The sequence below is a fragment of the Hyperoodon ampullatus genome, assembly GCF_949752795.1.
Source record: "Hyperoodon ampullatus genome assembly, chromosome: 14".
Taxonomy (NCBI): domain Eukaryota; kingdom Metazoa; phylum Chordata; class Mammalia; order Artiodactyla; family Ziphiidae; genus Hyperoodon; species Hyperoodon ampullatus.
This window is the reverse complement of record NC_136927.1, coordinates 46,137,880-46,158,124: the sequence shown is the minus strand read 5'-3', so window position 1 is coordinate 46,158,124 and position 20,245 is coordinate 46,137,880. Positions and strand designations below refer to the sequence as shown.

The following is a 20,245-nucleotide window of genomic DNA, read 5'->3' as shown; positions in this document are numbered from 1 at the left end:
AGGGAGAAGTGGAGGCTTTGGAAGATTTTGAGCAGAGGCATGACCTTGAAGGAGCATCTGTTCAGTCTCTTGCCTGAATTTAGGCAGATAAATGTCTAAATCTTTCCGGACGGCAGGCTTGTCTCTTTTGCAACATCTCCAAGGACAGAGATTCTGCAGTCTCCATCCTTCACCTTTCACAGTGTTGGTGCAAATATAGCTGGGAGTGGACAAGGTGACCGCTGTAGGGCAAGGCAGACCAGGAAGGGAATCAAGTGCAACTCGGGGGGCCAACAGGCACAGGGGTAGTGGGGCAAGGAGGGGTGATGCAGCGATGATGATTGCATCAGGCTCGCAGAAAGGGGTGTGTCCAGACGTGGTGGTCTGTAGCAGGAAGGTCTAACGACAATGATGCTGGCGGCCGCCATCAGCATCAACATCATCATCATCATCATCATCACGGCAGCAAACACTGATATCATACCTGCCATGTGTCAGGAAGTGATCTAAGGGCTTCACATGGTTCAGTTAACCCATGTATATCACTATCGCCATTTTCAAGATGAGGAAAATGAAGCAGAGAGGAGGACACGGAGTCTGACTGTGGTCCCACAGCCCATCAGAGGCAGATCCAGAACTCACAAGCAGCCTGTGATCCTAACCATTACATTACCCTGACTCTCAAAAAGGGACATTGAGAGAGTCCTGCCTGGCAGGGAAAAGTTGGCAGAGGGGTATCTCAGGAAAGATATTCAGCATCCCATGTCCATGTGGAATGGGTCTCTCAATATGAAGAAGTCCTCACTAGGAGAGCGGGGTCCAGGCACAGGACAGTGTCTGGGCCATGAGAGCAGAGCTATCTGCAAGAAGTTTGTCTGGATGCTTGCTGTTTCACTGTGGAGCATCGGGAACAGGAGGGAGGGGACAGAGCTTACAAGCTCCTCAGATGCGGTTTTCATTTGATTCTCAATATCATTGTCACCTGGATATTCCTCTTATAGCTAAGGAAGCAGAGGCTCCAAGTGGTACAGTAACGAGCTTACAGTCACACAGCAAGCAAGAGGCAGATCTGGGAGGAAGACTGTCTGCCTCAAAAGCCCTGGGCTTTTTCCTATTACCGCATACTGCCTTCCTGGGAATTTCTCAAGTCTCCACCAACTGGATATGAGTGCTGGCCCAGTGTCAAACTAAATTTGCTTGCTAATTTCCCCAAAGAATATACACAGAAGTAAATAAAAAAGAAAGGCAGCCAGACCAACTGTGAACTGAAGATAAGACCACAGGCCAAAATCTGGGAGGAATTTCCACTAATGGCCATGGTCCTGGGGATGAATGTGGAAAGAAACCACCAACTACACCATCTGAGCCACAAGAGGAAAAACAGTCCTGAAAAAGCTGGGAAAACACGCTAAACAACTTCTGTGCTCTGTGACAAATCCCAGGACACTGGGGCAACGTGGATGAGAAAAAAATGTTAACATAGTACTTTTGAAAAGATAATGAAGAACAAGGGAAAATAAACATTACCCTGATTACAGGGGGAACAATAACTCTGAAAAAATCATTTTTTTCTCAAAAAAATGATACTTTAAAATACCTAGAGTCTTCAAAATATCCAAGAGGATGTGGTCACTATGAAAGAGAAATAGGAAGCTATAGGAGAAAAATGCTGAAAGAAAGAAAGAAACAGAAAAGGAAATTTAAATAAGGAAAGAAAAAACAAAGAATGTTAAGAAACTCAAAAGCCAAGAGCAAAATTAAAATTACATTGAAGGTGATACAGGATTAATATGCTAAGGACCAACTTTAGACCTTCTCAGAATTAGGAGGGAAAAGGAATGAAACAGAGAGAAACTGACAAATAAGAAAGAAGGGAACAGAAGTTCAACTTAAGAATTTTATCTGTCGCACAGGAGGAAAACAAAACGATAAGAGAAGAAGCAATAATTTAATAGATAATAATAGAAAACTGTACTGGGTGGAAGAAAGGCCTGAGTTCACATATCAGAAGAGCTGTCTGAGATGCAGGCAAAGTAATAAAAAAGGCTCATTCTACCTAATATGATTTTAAATAAATAAATAAGAAAAGTTATAAGCATCAGGCAAAACAAAACAGGTTCTCTATGAGGGATATAATCAAGACATCCTCCAACTTCTTCCCTACAAAGTACAAAACACAGTGGACAGATACCTAAAAGTATTTCCAGTGATGCATTCTGCCCGCCATTTTACTTAGAGGAAGGTTGTGGCGGGCACCCTTTGTGGTGTACCCAGCAGCCAATTACCTGCCATCTTCCTTTCTTAAAAAAACCTGATTTGATTCAGAACAATGAGTCGAACCCCAAGGGTGGATCATAACAGATCTAAGCTATCACATTCTTCTCTGCCAGGTACCCATCTTCTCAGCCTCCCTTGCAGCTAGCAGTAGGCATGTGATTCTGTTTGGCTGATGAGATTTAAAGGGAAAACCTGCTGGGAGCCTTCTGAGAAAGGTTTCCCTTTGTTTTTAAGAAAGAGAACCATTCTCAGAAAAAGACCTTTTTCTGCCACCTCCATCCCATTCCTAATACAGTTCTGGTGTCCAAAGCTTTAGCAGCTGTCTTGCATCCAGAAGGCAACCTGAATGAAGATGAGCTTTCAACAGGCTGAGAATGAGGAATGGAAGACTGAGGCTCAGAGGCCCGGGATGACATTACTGAGCCTGAGCTCCGTCCCGACAGCCCACTCCAGACTTCTTACTAAATTAGATCTATGTCTACCATTTAATCTAGGGTTAGGTTTCCTCTTACTTATAACTGAAAGTATTAAGCATATAAGTATTAATAGGAAAAGCACAAAAAGGGAGTCCAGGGCTTCCCTGGTGGCTCAGTGGTTGAGAATCCGCCTGCTAATGCAGGGGACACGGGTTCGAGCCCTGGTCTGGGAGGATCCCACATGCCGCGGAGCAACTGGGCCTGTGAGCCACAACTACTGAGCCTGCGCGTCTGGAGCCTGTGCTCCGCAACAGGAGAGGCCGTGACAGTGAGAGGCCCGCACACCACGATGAAGAGTGGCCCCCGCTCGCCGCAACTGGAGAAAGTCCTCGCACAGAAACGAAGACCCAACAAAGCCAAAAATAAATAAATAAATAAATAAATTTTTGTTAAAAAAGGGAGTCCACCGTCATCATTGCAGCAATAGGCTAAACAAAATTAAATCAGTTTCTCAAATGAAGGCAGTATCAGAGTTTTCACTAAACTAAAGGACCTTATGAATCTCCAAGAGGTGAACTGCTTGAAATAGGAAGCATTTCTATAATTTGTTTGACCAAGGAACTTGCATTTTCCTTCTAGGAAGCTTCTGGAAAAGCAGAGTTCTATGTAAAATACTATGAAAAATGATTATAGGATATTGAGGTTAACATTTTATGACCCAAGAACTCTATATTCAACCATTTTTCCTTCATGAGCAAAGTTAACAGAGGATATTTTTAAGTCTGCAAAGGGCTTGAAAAACACCTCTCTTAAGTAATCCTCTGATCCCCACTATGAAAAATTACAGACAAAAGTTCTCCAGTCAACTGAGAGATGAATTATAATTAACAATTCAAATATAAGAGTTTTAAAGTATAAAGCAATGACAGTGTAAATAAAAACTGCTTAGAGATAAGCAAAATTAGCTGTTGTAAACGTGGTGACAAAACTAAACACCAAGACCAAAAATATTCTGGAAAAGGGGTATTTAATGATTAAAGGAGCTGATTAGTAATAATTGGACTTTTAGTCCAGGCAACATGGTATAGACCCATTTCTCCCTGCTTCTCCCTGCCAACTACAACTATAACCTGTGGAAATAATGTAAAAGATAACCAAAGGAGAACTCCCAAAGATGCTAAGAGGAAGGTGAACCAGTTTGGGGCCCAGCACTGGAGGAACAACATGGTGGCAGGACATTTTACATTCTCCCACCCAATAGAAGAAAGCAATCTATATCTGACATTTCCTGTCCCTGAACCTAGCAACAGAAGGTAGGCTCAGTCCTCCCCCCGACTGCCTGGGAGTCCCTTAGATCACATCAGGCAAGCCCACATAGGGCCATGGGGATCTATTGGGAGCCTCACTAACAATAAACAGCCAAGGGAAGTGCTTTCCTTCCCTAGCAGGCTTGAAATTCCCCTCACCTATAGGGATTAACAAGGTAGCCACAGCAAAAAGGACCTTCACCCAAACAAATGGCCGGACCCAGGAAACCTCTGTCTCCATGGGATGGAAACTCTCCACCCCTGCCCAGAGACTGGGGGGAACAGCAAAATGGATCTCATTGTGGAACCACTGGATCAAATGGATCTCAACAAGCACATGGGATCTCAACAAGGCCTGGGAAGCACTGTTTGTTCCCCAGAGGCAGGGGAGAATCCCACCACGAGACATGCTTGGCTAAGGAAACCACTCCTTTCCTGCCTGAGGGTCTTCTCCCCCAAGGAAAGACACCTGTCATCCTGGCCTAAGGAAATCCTTTCCACCCCTTGAGAAGCATGAAGAGGGACTAATGGGAGCCCCTGTAGCACCAGATAAACTAAGGAGACCAAAATATCACCACAAAGGCTCTGAAATGAAGCTGTCATTGGAACCATGGCACAACAAATGTAAGAGAGGACCTGCATGTTAATCCTAAAGAGGGTGACTGCCTACTAAAATAAAAGATTTAAATAGAATCCAGAATCCATTAACATATTAGGAAAAATGTCCAGGTTATACTAGAAACCTCCCATCACATCCAGGACCAAGAAAATCACAATTTGAATGAGAAAAGACATTCAATGCACGTGAACACTGAGATGAATCAGATGTTGAAATTACCTGACAAGGATTTTAAAGAAAGCATCATAAAAATGCAACAATCAATCACGAGCTCTCTTGAAACAAATGAAAAATGAGAAAATCTCAACAAGGAAATAGAAGTTATAAAAAAGAACCAAATGAAAATTCCAGAACTGAAAAATACAACTGCAGAAATAAAACAAGTTGTTGGACAGGATAGCAGAGTAGAGAGGACAGAGGTTAGAATCACTGAACTTGAGGATAGATCAATAGAGTTCACTCAATATGAACAAAAGAAAGAAAATAGACTAAATGAAAAAAATAACAACCTCAGGGACCTGTGGGACAATAAAAAGTTCCAACACTCATCTGAGTCCAGGGAGAGGGGTCATAGAGTGGTAGGCAAAGAGTGTTCAAAGAAGTGGCTAAAATTTTCCAAATTTGGTGAAAAACACAAACCTACAAATTCAAGAAGTTGATCATACCTCAAACTGGATGAACCCCAAATAAATCCATTCCAAGACATTTCATAATTAAACTTTGAAAAATTAAAAACTCAGAAAAATTTTGGAAAGCAGCCAGAGAGAAATGATGCATTACCTACAGTGGGAAAACAATTCAAACACAACAGATTGCTCCTCTGAAATCATGGTGACCAGAAGGAAGTGGCATAACATTTTTCAAGTTCTGAGAAAGAAAAAACAAAAAACAAAAAACTATCATCTGCAGTATATAACTGGCAAAATTATCCTTTAGGAATGAGGGGAAATCAAGACATTCTCAGATGAAGAAAAGCTAAAAGAATTTGTCATTATCAAATTTATCCTTAAAAACTGCCTAAAGGAAGTTCTTCAGACGAAAAAAGAAATGATGAAATAAAGAATCTTGGAGAATCAAGAAGGAAGATGGAATAACAGAAAGAATAAAAATATTCTGGGTTCATACAATAGAATATTCTTTTCCTCATGAGTTTTATAAATAATATTGAATGATTGGGACAAAAATTGTAATACCATCTGACACTCAAGGCAGTGATATTTAAAAGTGGGAAGGCAAAAGAACCTAAATGCAAGTGCTGTTTTCACACTCCACTCAAAGAGGCAAAATTTTGATACAAGTAGATTGTGAGGACACATATGTATACTGTAATATCCAGAGCAACCACTATGAAAACTATACAAAGAGATACATTCAAAAATACTATGACTAGAGGCTTCCCTGGTGGCGCAGTGGTTGAGAGTCCACCTGCTGATGCAGGGGACACGGGTTTGCGCCCCGGTCTGGGAGGATCCCACGTGCCGCGGAGCGGCTGGGCCCATGGGCCATGGCCGCTGGGCCTGGGTGTCCAGGGCCTGTGCTCCGCAACGGGAGAGGCCGCAACAGTGAGAGGGCTGCGTACTGCCAAAAAAAACAAACAGGGCTTCCCTGGTGGCGCAGTGGTTGAGAGTCCGCCTGCCGATGCAGGGGACACGGGTTCGTGCCCCGGTGCAGGAAGATCCCACGTGCCGCGGGGCGGCTGGGCCCGTGAGCCATGGCCGCTGAGCCTGCGTGTCCGGAGCCTGTGCTCCGCAACGGGAGAGGCCACAACAGTGAGAGGCCCGCGTACCGCAAAAAAAAAACAAAAAACAAAAAACTATAACTAAATCAAGATGGGATTCTTAAAAATGTTCAAGTAACCTGCAGGAAGATAAGACAAGAAAAACAAGAACCAAGAGGAAACAAACAGAAAACAAATAATAGAAGGGCAGACTTACACACTTCAAAAATTAAATAGAAATAGTCAAATTACATCAATCAAAAAACAGGCTGACAGAATAGATTAAAAACGCAGCCCAATTGTATGCTGTTTACAAAAAACTTACTACAAATTCAACAACATAGGTAGGATAGAAAAATGTATATCATACAAATATTAATTTTAAGAAGCAGGAGTGGCTATATTAATATCCAGTAGAGTAGACTTAAGAGCAAGAAAAGTACTAGAGGCAAAGAGGATATTACATAATAGTAAAAGGATCAACCCACCAAGAGGATCAGTAAGAGTACATATGATCTTAAATGTGGACCCACCAAAAAAACAGAGACTCAAAATACACGAAGACTGTACCTGCCCCCTTCTCACTACCCAGCTGCTCCCACCCTAGTGTAAGCCATCAGCATGTCTCTCCTACTTTTGAAATAACTTCCTGAGTCCCCAGCCCCATTCTTCCCCCCTATATTCCTTCCACACAGCAGTAGTGATGTTTTTTGCATGTAAATTAAAATATACCACTCCATTGCTTAACATACTCCAAGTAGTACTGCTTCTACATAAAATCACATCCAAACTCCTTGTCTTGATGGGACCTGAGACACAGCGTTCTCCCCTAAGTGTCAATTCACTATTAATAGCAACAAAACCCTCAATTTAAGAATCTGGGAACATGGCTGTCCAAAAGAAAGACTACATTTCCCAACATGCCTTGCTGCTGGGTGTGGCAACATAACCAACTTCTGGTCAAACACGTGACTAACTTCTGGCCAAGGGGACATAAGTAGAAGTGCTGGGTGCAACTTCTTCAAACACTTGTGCTCCCTTTCCCTTCCTTGGCTTTCTGATGGGTGGAACGCAGATATGGACGTAAACCACATGGATAGGGCAACACTCTAGGATTTCAGAACAATGAACCAGATGGCAGCAGAGAACTTGGTGAGAGTGATTTATATCTGCTTCTATTCTGTTTGCACCACTGTTAGATTGCTCTCAAACACATTCTGCTGAACCTAGATCCCAACGCAGAGCCCATGGTGTCCCACAGGAGCTGATCTCTACCCCAGCATCTCCAACCTCATCTCCAACCACTTGCCCACCAAGCTGGAGTCAAGCTTCTCCCTCCTCAGGGCCCTAGAATTTGCTGTTGCCTCCCGGTGGTGAGCACTTCCCCCACAGCTTGCACAGCTGGACCTTCCTCACGATTTAGGGGTAAGTTCAAACATCACCTCCTCAGAGCAGTCTTCCCTTCACACTCTGTTTAAAGCTGTGTAGTACCTACCCTGACTGCCCTCGATTATATCATCCTATTTTATGTACTTCAAAGAACTTAATATTATCTGAGTTTATCTTATTTATTATTATCTATTGCTTTAATGTCTATCTCTCCCCTACCCTTTACACTAGAATATAAATTCCATGAGAACAAGAGACTTGTCTCTTGTTCACCACTATATCCACGCTGGCCCATAGAGGCTTTCAGTAACACACACACACACACACACACACACACACACAAACACACACACAGAGAAAATGACAGAAACAGAATTCAGATAGACCTTAATACTATCAATCTAAGACAGATTGAATAGATATAAAATAAACCAGGACATTCAAGATTTTAATTATTACTGGAAAGGGGGCATATATCAATAGTTTTATTTCCTACAAACTGTGAAAGTAGTGTATTCAGTTGTCATGTTTCATTTGCAGAAACTGAACACATACTGAGATGCAGTAAATGAACACAGTAGATAGCATGAAGAAGCGATGACATAAGTGATCTTCTATGACTACAGTGCAATAAAATGATAAATTAATAACAAATGTTTAAACATAGTATGAAGTAATATTATCCCAAATAAATATTGAGTGAAGAAAGATATTAATTATAATTACAGACCATATAATTACAGACCAATGGTAGACACTACATATCAAAATCTCAGGATGGTGATAAAGCTATACTAAGAGGAAAATTCACATCTAAATTCTTTCATGAATAAAAAAGACAAAAATAGGTGAAATAGTCATTTAATGCAGAAGTTTATAAATAATAACAACAAGAAAATAGGAAAAAGGAAGTGAAGGTCAAAGTTGAAAATACCAGAATAGGAAACAGGAAAAAAAAAAAAGAATTGTTAATTAAGTTGAAGAGTACATTTTTTCCAAAAAATCAATAAAATAGACAAATTTCTGGCAAATCAGATTAATAAAAAATGAGAAAAACAAAAATTACAATTAAGAGAGGCTATAACGATGGTAAAATAGTACTTGCAAAGAAAATTTTAAACCATACTATGTACAAGTAAATGCTAATAAATTAAGTAATTTTGAGAAATTGGAAACTTCTTGAAGATAATATAAAATTTCAAAGTAGAGTAACGAATAATTAAAACTTATCATTAAGAAATACCTCAAGGGCTTCCCTGGTGGCGCAGTGGTTGAGAGCCCGCCTGCTGGTGCAGGGGACACGGGTTCGTGCGCCGGTCCGGGAAGATCCCACATGCCGCATAGTGGCTGGGCCCGTGAGCCATGTCCACTGAGCCTGCGTGTCCGGAGCCTGTGCTCCGCAACGGGAGAGGCCACAACAGTGAGAGGCCCGCGTACCGCAAAAAAAAAAGAAATACCTCAAAAAAACAAAAATATCCCCAAACCAAAACCAAAAACCCTACCACTAGATCAAGGTAGTTTTATGAACTAACCTGCTCAAATTTAAGGTCATAAATAAATTCCATACTGTAGAATTTATTGTAGATCACCAAAAAAGAAAGTTGACAAATTAATTTTATCATGCTAGAATAGCTGTTTCAAAACCTGACAATGACACTTATAGTTTTGTGCAAACTACAGGCTCCTTTTATTTATGAATACAGATGAAAAAAATCAAAATTGATGGCAAATCAAAGTTTTAACTTACACTAGAAATTTAAATTATATTAAGAAAATGACCTGCCATAACAGCAAATGTAAATTAGGGAACTTAGTAATCATTAAATCCTATCAGTAAGTGAAAACAAGAATAATCACATGATCCTCTTATTAGAGATTAATAATTTTACATTTGGTAAAAGCAATCATATATTCACAATTTAAAAAACTATTGGTAAGTAAGATGTCAATTTCCTAATGTCACATTTCACCCTTCTTGTATATTACTAATAAACAGGTTTCAGTCAATACAAATGGAACTAAGATAGACACTGCCAGAAAGGAGGAAACAAAATCACTGCAATTTGTGGACAAAGTCACAGCAGACATAGAGAACCTAAGAAAATCTCTAATTCTGTAATAAGAATTTGCTAATTCTCTCATGAGTGAATTCAGTAAGGAAGCAAGATAAAAGCCAGAATCCCCCAAACTGCTTTCCACTATACTGGCAGAAAGTGGTTAGAAACATGCAATGAAAAAATCCTATTTGCAATAGTAAAAATAGAAATAAAAATAGACAGTGGTACTGCCACAAGCAAGCATGGGGTCTACAGCTCAGTGCACAGCCAAGGGAGGGCCAGGAGCTTGGACCAGATGGGAGAGTTGCTGTGGTCACTTCTCCCTGCCACCCCGGTACATCTGTGAACCTCAGAAACTCGGTCCTGTGGCATCAAGATCATCGGAGCCATGGTCAGAAGGTGTGTCTAGCAAATACTGTATGATATCACTTATGTGTAGAATCTAAATTCGTCAAACTCATAGAAGCAGGCAGTGGTGTATGGTGGTTGCCAGGGGCTGGGAATAGAGGTGGAGAGGTGATGCTCAAAGGGTACAAAGTTTCAGTTGTAAAAACTAAACAGAAACCTCAATTAAGTAGAGTTGGGAGACCAGAAGGGGGAGCTCTCATGCCCTGTGATGATAGCAGAGCCCAAGAAGACTCATTTCCTGGCAAGAAAAGCTCTGGACCCTTTGTTTACTATAGCCCTCCCAACTTCCTTTTCCTCTCTATAAAAATGTCTCCTTCCCTTGCCATGGGGGGGTTTGCACGTGGCTCACCATGGTTGCAGACCCTGAATTACAATTCTCTGCTGATCCTCATCCCAAATAAACCCACCTTTGCTGGAGAAATATCTGGCAGTATGTTTATTTCAGGTCAACATAAGAAAAGTTCTGGAGATCTATTATAAGGCATAGTGCCTATAGCTAACAATATTGTATACTTAAAATTTGCTGAGAGGGTAGATCTTATGTTAAGTGTTCTTACCACACACAAATAACAACAACAACAACAATAATAATAAGGTAAGAGAAATCCTCAGGGGGAAATGGATATGTTTATGGCCTTGATGGTAGTGATGATTTCACAGGTGTATAGTTATCGCCAAACTCTTTGAGCTGTGTACATTAAATATGTACAGCTTTTTATATGTCAATCATAACTCAAGAAAATGGTTTTTTTAAAAAAGTGCCACCAGGACACCACCCCTGAAGCACAGGAGACCCTTGTCCCCTTCAGAAGCCTGCCTTTGGGTTCCATTTGTGGGTTTTAGAGGATTCATCTGCCTGACCGCAAGAGGTCCCCATGGGCTTCACGCCTGCCTTGTTCCTTTCTCTGCTCCCTCTGAACTTGAATGCAAGCTTCTACCGTTGATAGAATCAGTCCCCATTTAGGTATCTTTTAATGAAAATTTATGCTTTTCTGAGGTCTACAGTATATACATATTACATATAAACCCTGTGTGTTAGATCCTTAAGGGTAAGTAGATTGAATAAAAGAAAATAACTTTACATAAAACTTTGGAAGATTTCATTGGACATAAGAATTAAGTTACTGGTGCCAGGACTTTCCTGATAATATGACCAGTACCTTTTTCCTCTTTTTGGCTTAGGTAACTTGTCAACCCAACCCAGCCATAGACCCATCATGAAATTATTTAGAAATGATATTTAAAATTACTTTCAATTTATTTTTCTGATTATGAAATCAATTCAGACATTCTTTTAAAGGGTAAGCTTTCGGCATACTGAATGGATATAAGGTAACTGATATAGTGGGAGGCTGCAGCCGGCCTCGGGCATCCTGTGGCTTCTACAACAAGGGGCCACCTAGCTGCTTTGGGTGGTGGCTGCCTCTCAGAGGCTTCAGCCTGAATTCCTTTCCTCCTGGCAGCTGGTGGTTGCCATTTTGACTAGATGCTTGTGTACTCTCATGTAAAGTTTGTGCTTTATTTACAGTGGGCAAGTGTATTAGAAAATCCAATCACGTTTTTTGCCACTGAAAACAGTTGTTTTACAATGTGATTTTGTTAATTTGAGATTTCGTTAACTTTGCTGAATAATAACAGAATAGATCCTATGGCCAAATTGCAGAAATTTTGGAAAATACATACAAGGACAAAGAAAATTTACATTCACCTTTATTCCAATCCATAATAATTAGTAGCGTCAGAATTATTACATTTGCCCACTGGACAGCTACATGTAAAAGAATGAAATTAGAACACTTCCTAACACCATACACAAAAATAAACTCAAAATGGATTAAAGACCTAAATGTAAGGCCAAACACTATAAAACTCTTAGAGGAAAACATAGGCAGAACACTCTATGACATAAATCACAGCAAGATCCTTTTTGACCCACCTCCTAGAGAAATGAAAATAAAAACAAAAATAAACAAATGGGACCTAATGAAACTTAAAAGCTTTTGCACAGCAAAGGAAACCATAAACAAAACAAAAAGACAACCCTCAGAATGGGAGAAAATATTTGCAAACGAAGCAACTGACAAAGGATTAATCTACAAAATATACAAGCAGCTCATGCAGCTCAATATCAATAAAACAAACAACCCAATCCAAAAATGGGCAGAAGACCTAAATAGACATTTCTCCAAAGAAGATATACAGATTGCCAACAAACACATGAAAGGATGCTCATCATCACTAATCATTAGAGAAATGCAAATCAAAACTACAATGAGGTATCACCTCACACCAGTCAGAATGCAAATCAAAACTACAATGAGGTATCACCTCACACCAGTCAGAATGGCCATCATCAAAAAATCTACAAACAACAAATGCTGGAGAGGGTGCGGAGAAAAGGAAAACCTCTTGCACTGTTGGTGGGAATGTAAATTGATACAGCCACTATGGAGAACAGTATGGAGGTTCCTCAAAAAACTAAAAATAGAACTACCATATGACCCAGCAATCCCACTACTGGGCATATACCCTGAGAAATCCATAATTCAAGAAGAGTCATGTACCACAGTGTTCATTGCAGCACTATTTACAGTAGCCAGGACATGGAAGCAACCTAAGTGTCCATCGACAGATGAATGGATAAAGAAGATGTGGCACATATATGCAATGGAATATTACTCACCCATAAAAGGAAATGAAATTGAGTTATTTGTAGTGAGGTGGATGGACCTCGAGTCTGTCATACAGAGTGAAGTAAGTCAGAAAGAGAAAAACAAATACCATATGCTAACACATATATATGGAATCTAAAAAAAAAAAAGGTTCTGAAGGACCTAGGGGCAGGACAGGAATAAAGACGCAGACATAGAGAATGGACTTGAGGACACGGGGAGAGGGAAAGGTAAGCTGGGATAAAGTGAGAGAGTGGCTTTGAGGTATATACAGTACCAAATGTAAAATAGATAGCTAGTGGGAAGCAGCCGCATAGCACAGGGAGATCACCTCGGTGCTTTGTGTCCACCTAGAGGGGTGGGGTAGGGAGGGTGGGAAGGAGATGTAAGATGGAGGGGATATGGGGATATATGTATACGTATAGCTGATTCACTTTGTTATACAGCAGAAACTAATACAACAATGTAAGGCAATTATACTCCAATAAAGATGTTAAAAAGAAAAGAATTATTACATTTTCCCCAGTTTTTGTCTCTGTATGAATATACATGGATATATAATAGATGTAGAACAGCAATGTAATTATACTATAAATTAAATCGCTAGACTGTAAAGTGAAAATATTATTTTAAATAATTGTACAATATTCTATCTTTGTAAGTGCATTTTTCTACATCTCTGACTAATTTCATATGCAGAGTCTTAGATGTAGAATTATTTTTAATTATAGGGTTTAACATTGGAAAAGTTGTAGCTAAGTATAACCAAATAGTTTTCAGAAAAGTTTTACCATGTACATTTCTACCAGTAGTATATGAGTTTGCCCATTTTATCTTACTCTTGGCAGTACTATTATCATATGTTTTATTCTTTTCCAACCTGATAGGTGAAAACTGTTATCCAATTACTATTTTAGTTTATATTCCTTAAATTTCTAGTGAGGTTGAAAATTGTTTTAATATGTTTGTTTAAAGTATCAATTGTCTGTTATTCCTTATCCCATTTTTCTATTGCCATATCTAGAGGTTTTCATATTTTTTAGAAATGCTCTTCACATATGGGGATATATATAGTCCCCATATTATATATAATATACATATAATATATATATTATATATAATATATTATATTATATTATATTATATTAATATGATAAATATTTGACTAGCTGGGGACCTTAGCCTATTAATTGCTGTATTTTTCCTATTACTTTTTGAAATATTCTTTCAACTTAATAGTTTAACAGTTTTTATTTATGATTCTTCCATTGCTTTAATGCTTAGAAAGGCATTTCCTGCTTAGAAAATTAGTTATATGTTGACATGTAATTCCTCCATCTTTTAAAAACAGTTGAAACATATACTGTTATATAGACTGAAGACCAATGACGCTTATGAATATGGATAAATGAAGGGAAAACCCATATTACCAAGGTCTGAGCAGTAAGCCTGACCAGATGCCCGCCCTGTATGCCAGGATCACTGAAATCTCAGCGGCTCTCAGACTTGAGGGAGCATCAGAGTCACCTGGAGGGCGTATTGAACTCCCGGAAGCCGGCCCCACCCTGGAGTTTCCGGTTCAGTGTTTCTGGGGTGAGGTCCAGGAATTTGCATTTCTAACGAGTCCCAGGTGATGCTGATGCGGCTCAGGAACCACACTTTGAGACCCACTTTGAGACACTAATGTTTTCCACGCTCCATATTTCACAAGCAGTAAAATCGCTTTGGGGATTCAAATGTTCGCTGTCAGTCTAACAGGCCTCGTGATGCGCATGGCTGCTGAAAGCTATTTAGCTTCCATGAGATGATTAAGAACAGCAAACTCTGACAGAGTGGCACGTTGACAAAATACTGGGGGGAGGACCATCCTGTTGGTGCCAGATTGGATGTGAGGAGAGACTCTGCCTGCTAGAATGCAAGTTATCCTTCAAAGAACAAAAGTCAAAGTCCTGGAATTTTCTAGGTCTTGGCCCCGTGCAACAAATACCTTATATGAATGAATATGATTTCTTCTGTTTCATTTGCTTTCCCTGCAAATTTTATCCACAGTCGACCTCATGGGACAGGTAATCTACAGTTTCACAGATGAAAACACTGTAGGTATTTAATAAATATTTGACTAGCTGGGGACTATATTTTCTTCCCTTTAATTTTCTTTTTCTGATTATAGAACTAATGCATGCCTGTTGTCAAGCTTTTGAAAAATACAGAAGGATGTGATCACTCATCATCCTATCACATGAAACATCACTGTCAATGTTTTGATATATTTCTTTCCAGTTCTTTTATGCATAACAGATTTGGGATCATACTGTACCCGGAGCTTTGTGTAATGTTTCTTTCCTGTGTTGTGAACATGGAATGTCAAGTATTCTGAACTGAGTCAAGAAATTTACAGATTTTTTTTTGATATGGACCATTTTTTAAAAGTCTTTATTGAATCTGTTACAATATTGCTTCTGTTTTATGTTTTGGTTTTTTGGCCCTGAGGCCTGTGGGATCTTAGCTCCCCAACCAGGGATCGAACCTGCACCCCCTGCATTGGAAGGTGAAGTCTTAACTACTGGACCGCCAGGGAAGTCCCGAGTCAAGAATTTTAAACCGAGCTCCCTGTGCATCTCAGCCATGGCCCTGGAACCAGCGCATGAAATGTCCCAAGCTAAAGCCTGGGACCTGGGCTGGGGAGGATTGGCCTCTGGATCAGAGCATGGAACAGAGATCAAGAGTCTAGGACCAAACCAGAAATGGAAACCCGAAAAGACATGAGGCCAGAGTAAGCATTTGGGATGGAGGGACAGCAGCCAAGCATGGAGAGGTACCTGGGGAGCAGCTGCAGGTATTGTATTTCCCCAGCTGTGTCTTATCCCACCAGTGGGGAAGGAATGGACAGCTGGAAAGGATGCTGAGCAGGCCTATGGGTGAAGTCAGGGTGGCAAGCAGGCCTTGATCTGGACCAAATCTGGGGACGGGTACCCCAGGCACTTTTTTTTTTTTTTGTGGTACGCGGGACTCTCACTGCTGTGGCCTCTCCCGTTGCGGAGCACAGGCTCCGGACGTGCAGGCTCAGCAGCCATGGCTCACGGGCCCAGCCGCTCCGTGGCATGTGGGATCTTCCCAGACTGGGGCACGAACCTGTGTCCCCTGCATCGGCAGGCGGACTCTCAACCACTGCGCCACAAGGGAAGCCCTCAGGCACTTTTATGTTAGGATAACTTTCAGTGTCTTGGACATTGCACATAGCTGTGAGATAAACTAGCTATGATAACGACCTGCTTGCATACGGGCAAGCGAAGGGTACTCTGGAGCACAAAAACCAGGCAGCCCTGTGAGTTTCTTAGTTCTCGATCTCCAGCCCCAGATCCGTTCCCACACATCTAGCACCATCCAGTGAACAGATCCATTTGCTTAAATATTAATGTTTCATTTCTTAAGTCAGAAACTCTGAGTCAAGTCTTAATGAATGAAGTTGGATTGTGAATAAGATAAAAATGTGAGTCAAGAAGCCGACACCACTGGCTCCTCTCCTAGCTAAGGGCAGGACTCATCTCTCTCTTTCTTCAGAGGGAGAAGAGTTTAATGGAAGTGTTGGCTGGACCTAGGATAGATCAGTAGAGCTGCATCATCTCCCGTGATGCTTGTCATTTCCTTTGCCATTGTGTGCTGTCTGCAAGCTCACGGCGGAACCCAGCTAGCACAGCGCTGGAGGTCAAGGAGGAGAAAAGATGAAGGGCTGCTGTGGGGACTCAGGTGAACCTGAGATGCAGATGCTCTGCCACCCGGGAGCATTTGTTGCATTAAAGACACATTCTTGGGCACAAGTGGCCTCGTGGTGTGTGGTGCGAGTGACTGGCAGAACAAAGTGACTTTGAGGACCCTGCTCCTCTGTGATTGCAATGGACCTGAAGCAATGAGCGTGAAAGCCCTCCCCGCCCATCCTGAGCCTGGCCCCCTCAGCCCCTCCCTCCCCTCCTCTCTACCATTAACATATACCAAGTCCTAAGGCTGATTTCAAAAATAATTTCACAAGCCCCGCTCAACTACATCACAGCAGTAACAGCCAACACACAGGACTTTGATGAGTGAAGGGAAAGAAGACAGTAAGAATTTCACAAGTTATTATTATTTGCTACATAAGAGAGAGGTTCTGAACTGGCTACCAAGAAAGCTGTGAGCCTCACACCCAGAGGACTGAGTATCCTGGGAGGATGGAGACTCTGAGTCGTGGCCCTCAGACCAGCCTCTTTGGAAAGGAGGCTGCATTAATAGCCAACTACATTCCACCCTCACTGATACCAATTTCTCACAAAGAGCCAGAGGCTCAAAACTTTTGGGATGAGCACCAACCGATAAATAGCTGTCTTTGCAGAATCCCATTTGATTTTATTTTACCCTTGGCACTGTAGGCTAGAATGCCAGGAAGGAGCGAGCACTGAGAGTAGATTTAATTAGCAAGGTGAGCCTAGGGCCTGGTGGGATCACTTCTCAGAACGCAGAGAACAGCCATGGTCACAGTTTTCCTCTAAGGTAGGAAGAAACCAAAGCCTAGGGAAAATGAAAGGCTGTGGCAGCAATGTCGGGTCAGAAGTTGAAGTCCAATTACAGAATCATCCCCCTTTGTGGTAGCCAGTCTCCAAGGTGGTCCCCAATGACCCCTGCCTCCGGGTAATCACTGGGAGGTAGTCCTCTCCCCACTGAATGGGGATGACCTGTGTAACCAATAGGATATTGCAGAAATGATGGGGTTTGACTTCCAGTGCTAGGTCATAAAAGACATGACAGCTTCTGCCTTGTACTCTCTTGGATCATTTGTTTTTCTGGAAGCCAGCTGCCATGTCACGAGGACACTCAAGCAGCACCATGGAGAGGTCCGTGTAGCAAGGACCTGAGGCCTCCTGCCAACAGCCAGCATCACCTTGCCAGCCACATGAGCGAGCACCTGAGAGCACATTCTCCAGCCCCAGTCAAGCCTTCAGATGATCACAGCCCCAGCCAGCATTTTGACGGCAACCTCATCAGAGACCCTGAACCAGAACCACCCAGCTAAGCTGCTATTGAATTCCTGACCCACAGAAACAGTGAGATAGTAAATACTTACTGTTTCATGTCACTAGCTTTTGGTGTAATATATTATGCAGCAATAGATCACTAATATGGACTTCCAAGTGTACCATCATGTCTGTTTCCACAGGAAACTGATTTTGTCCCTCACAGGAAGCCTTGTCAGTGTCTCAAATGGATGGTCTTCTCCTTTCTAGAATATCAGTAACTCCTGATATCAAAATCTCCTGCCTGGAAATTCAGAGGCAGAAAGATGCCTTTCTGCTGCTCCTCTTCTAGACCATCTTCAACCACAGCAGCAAAGTAAACACTCACGTGTACACAGATGCACGTGCACACATACAACTATGCACACACAGAGCTTTCTTTTAAACCTGAAAAATCACTCAAGTGCTGGGAATATGAGCTTTTTTTCCAGGAAGGACCAGACGCTCTGGATGTTCTGAGTACAGTTTTCTCACACTGTCACTGAATGGGCAGACGGGGGGGTGGGGGGGCAGGCAGCAGAGGAGGCTGACTATCAAGAATGGGTTGATGGTCTTTCTCCTTTGCTAGTTGTCAAAGTCTGAGCTGGGTGAGCACCAGCAGGAGAGGAAGTCACAGCCACCAGTCCACACGGTCCCACATTCATTTAGATATTTCAGAATTGAATTTTCCCCTTTTATTCTCTTTTTCCATCCCATTTATCACCCTGGGTGAGGGGGAGGGTCTTTGGTAAGGCAAAAACACAGAGACTTCATGAGCATAGTAGCATGTCTCAATTATGCAAGAGGCAATCAATATATTATAAAAGAAATATTTCCTCGTGTAGGTGCTCTACTGGGAAGAATCTGGCAGATGTGAGGCCTCCACTTAAGATATAATTAAGTACCTGCAGTTCCTTCCCCTTCAGGATCGGGGCCAGGAAGAATGCTTAGAGCCTGGAAGGGCTTGCAGCATCCTTCTAGGCTAGAGTGGGTCCTGAAGGCAGAGGCAAAGGGTAGAAAGCATTCAGAGGGGGCAATACAGGAGCGCAGGGAAGAAGAGAAACCGAGAAGAGAAGCAACTCCCAGATGTCCAAACAGAGTACATCTGTATGGGCTGCAAGATGCCAGGTGGGAAATAATGTTTCTCTGTCTTGTTAACTATATGCTCACTTTTTTTTTTTTTTTTTTTTTTTTTTGCTGCACCGTGTGGCATGCGGGATTTTAGTTCCCTGACCAGGTATCGAACCCCTGCCCCCTGTATTGGAAGCACGCAGTCTTAACCACTGGATCCCCAGGGAAGTCCCACTATGTGCTCACTTTTGATTTTGGCCAGGAGAGTCTACCCGTCTATCTTTCCACATCAAAAGGTTACCTGAGCGCTGAAATATTCTGATAATGTGGCCAGTAGGGTCAGGGAGGTCCTTCTCTAGGGAGAGTCAGGGCTGATCTCAACCACAGGGAGATGATGATATTCTCCTGATGGGTATCAGTAGTGTGGAGGTCAGACGCCATGTCTCACTTTCCCCTGCCCTGGATATCCTCCAGGACCAGGTCCTGTCTCTCTGGTCATCTTCAGGTATATGACTTCCCTTGTTGAGCTCATCCTTGACTCTAATTTCACCCACTAGCTCTGATGAATCCCAAATCTGGGTTCCCAGCCCTGGCCTCTCGCCCATGATCCATCCTTGATTTCAGCTGTGCGTAGGCTTTCCTTGGTGACTGACCCTCAACGTGTCCAATTTAGAATTCAACTCCACAAAGACGTCTTTTCTCCATGATCGTATTCCTGGCAGTAGTAGCCAGTTGGGAAACTTGGAGTCCGTCATCTCAACCCTTCTTTCCTCAGGCTCTAAATCCACTCTGCCAGTGGGTCCTGAGCTCTTTCCCTTTCAACCGTATCTTCCTCATGGTCAATGACTTTCCTGTGCTCATTGCCTCCACCTTTTTTCAAACTCTCATTGTGACAGGCTGGGGATGCTCTCTTTTCTTTCTTTTCTCACTTAATCCCCCACTTATTTCAAGGTTTGACGCAAGTACCCCCACTTCCTGAAGCCTTATCTGACCTCTCAAGATGACATGTGTCTCCTTTCTTGAACTTCTATTCATTTTATTTAAAAAAAAGTTATTGAGGGTCTGCTGAGTACATGGGCTAACTGCTGAGGGCACCACAACAATGAAGTCCCTGGCTGCAAGGAGATTACAGTCTAGTAACCATCAAGCCAAATAATTACTCTTTGTTTTCTCTCTTAGTTGTGTTTCCCCAACCAAATTCTTAAATAGCCAGGGCTGTGTCTTAAGCATCTTTTGTAAAACCCATAGTGACTGTTAGACTACAGGGCCAGTAACAAGTTCTTACTAAGTACTTGTTGGTTATAAGCAA

General features: G+C 41.9%; 1 protein-coding gene across 1 annotated transcript in view; it reads right to left on the bottom strand.

Annotated features, from left to right (window-relative positions):
* CALN1 (calneuron 1) overlaps window positions 1-20,245 on the bottom strand; it is a gene marked incomplete at both ends in the record, with an annotated part of 444,970 nt that overhangs the window by 156,881 nt on the left and 267,844 nt on the right. The window lies entirely within an intron of this gene.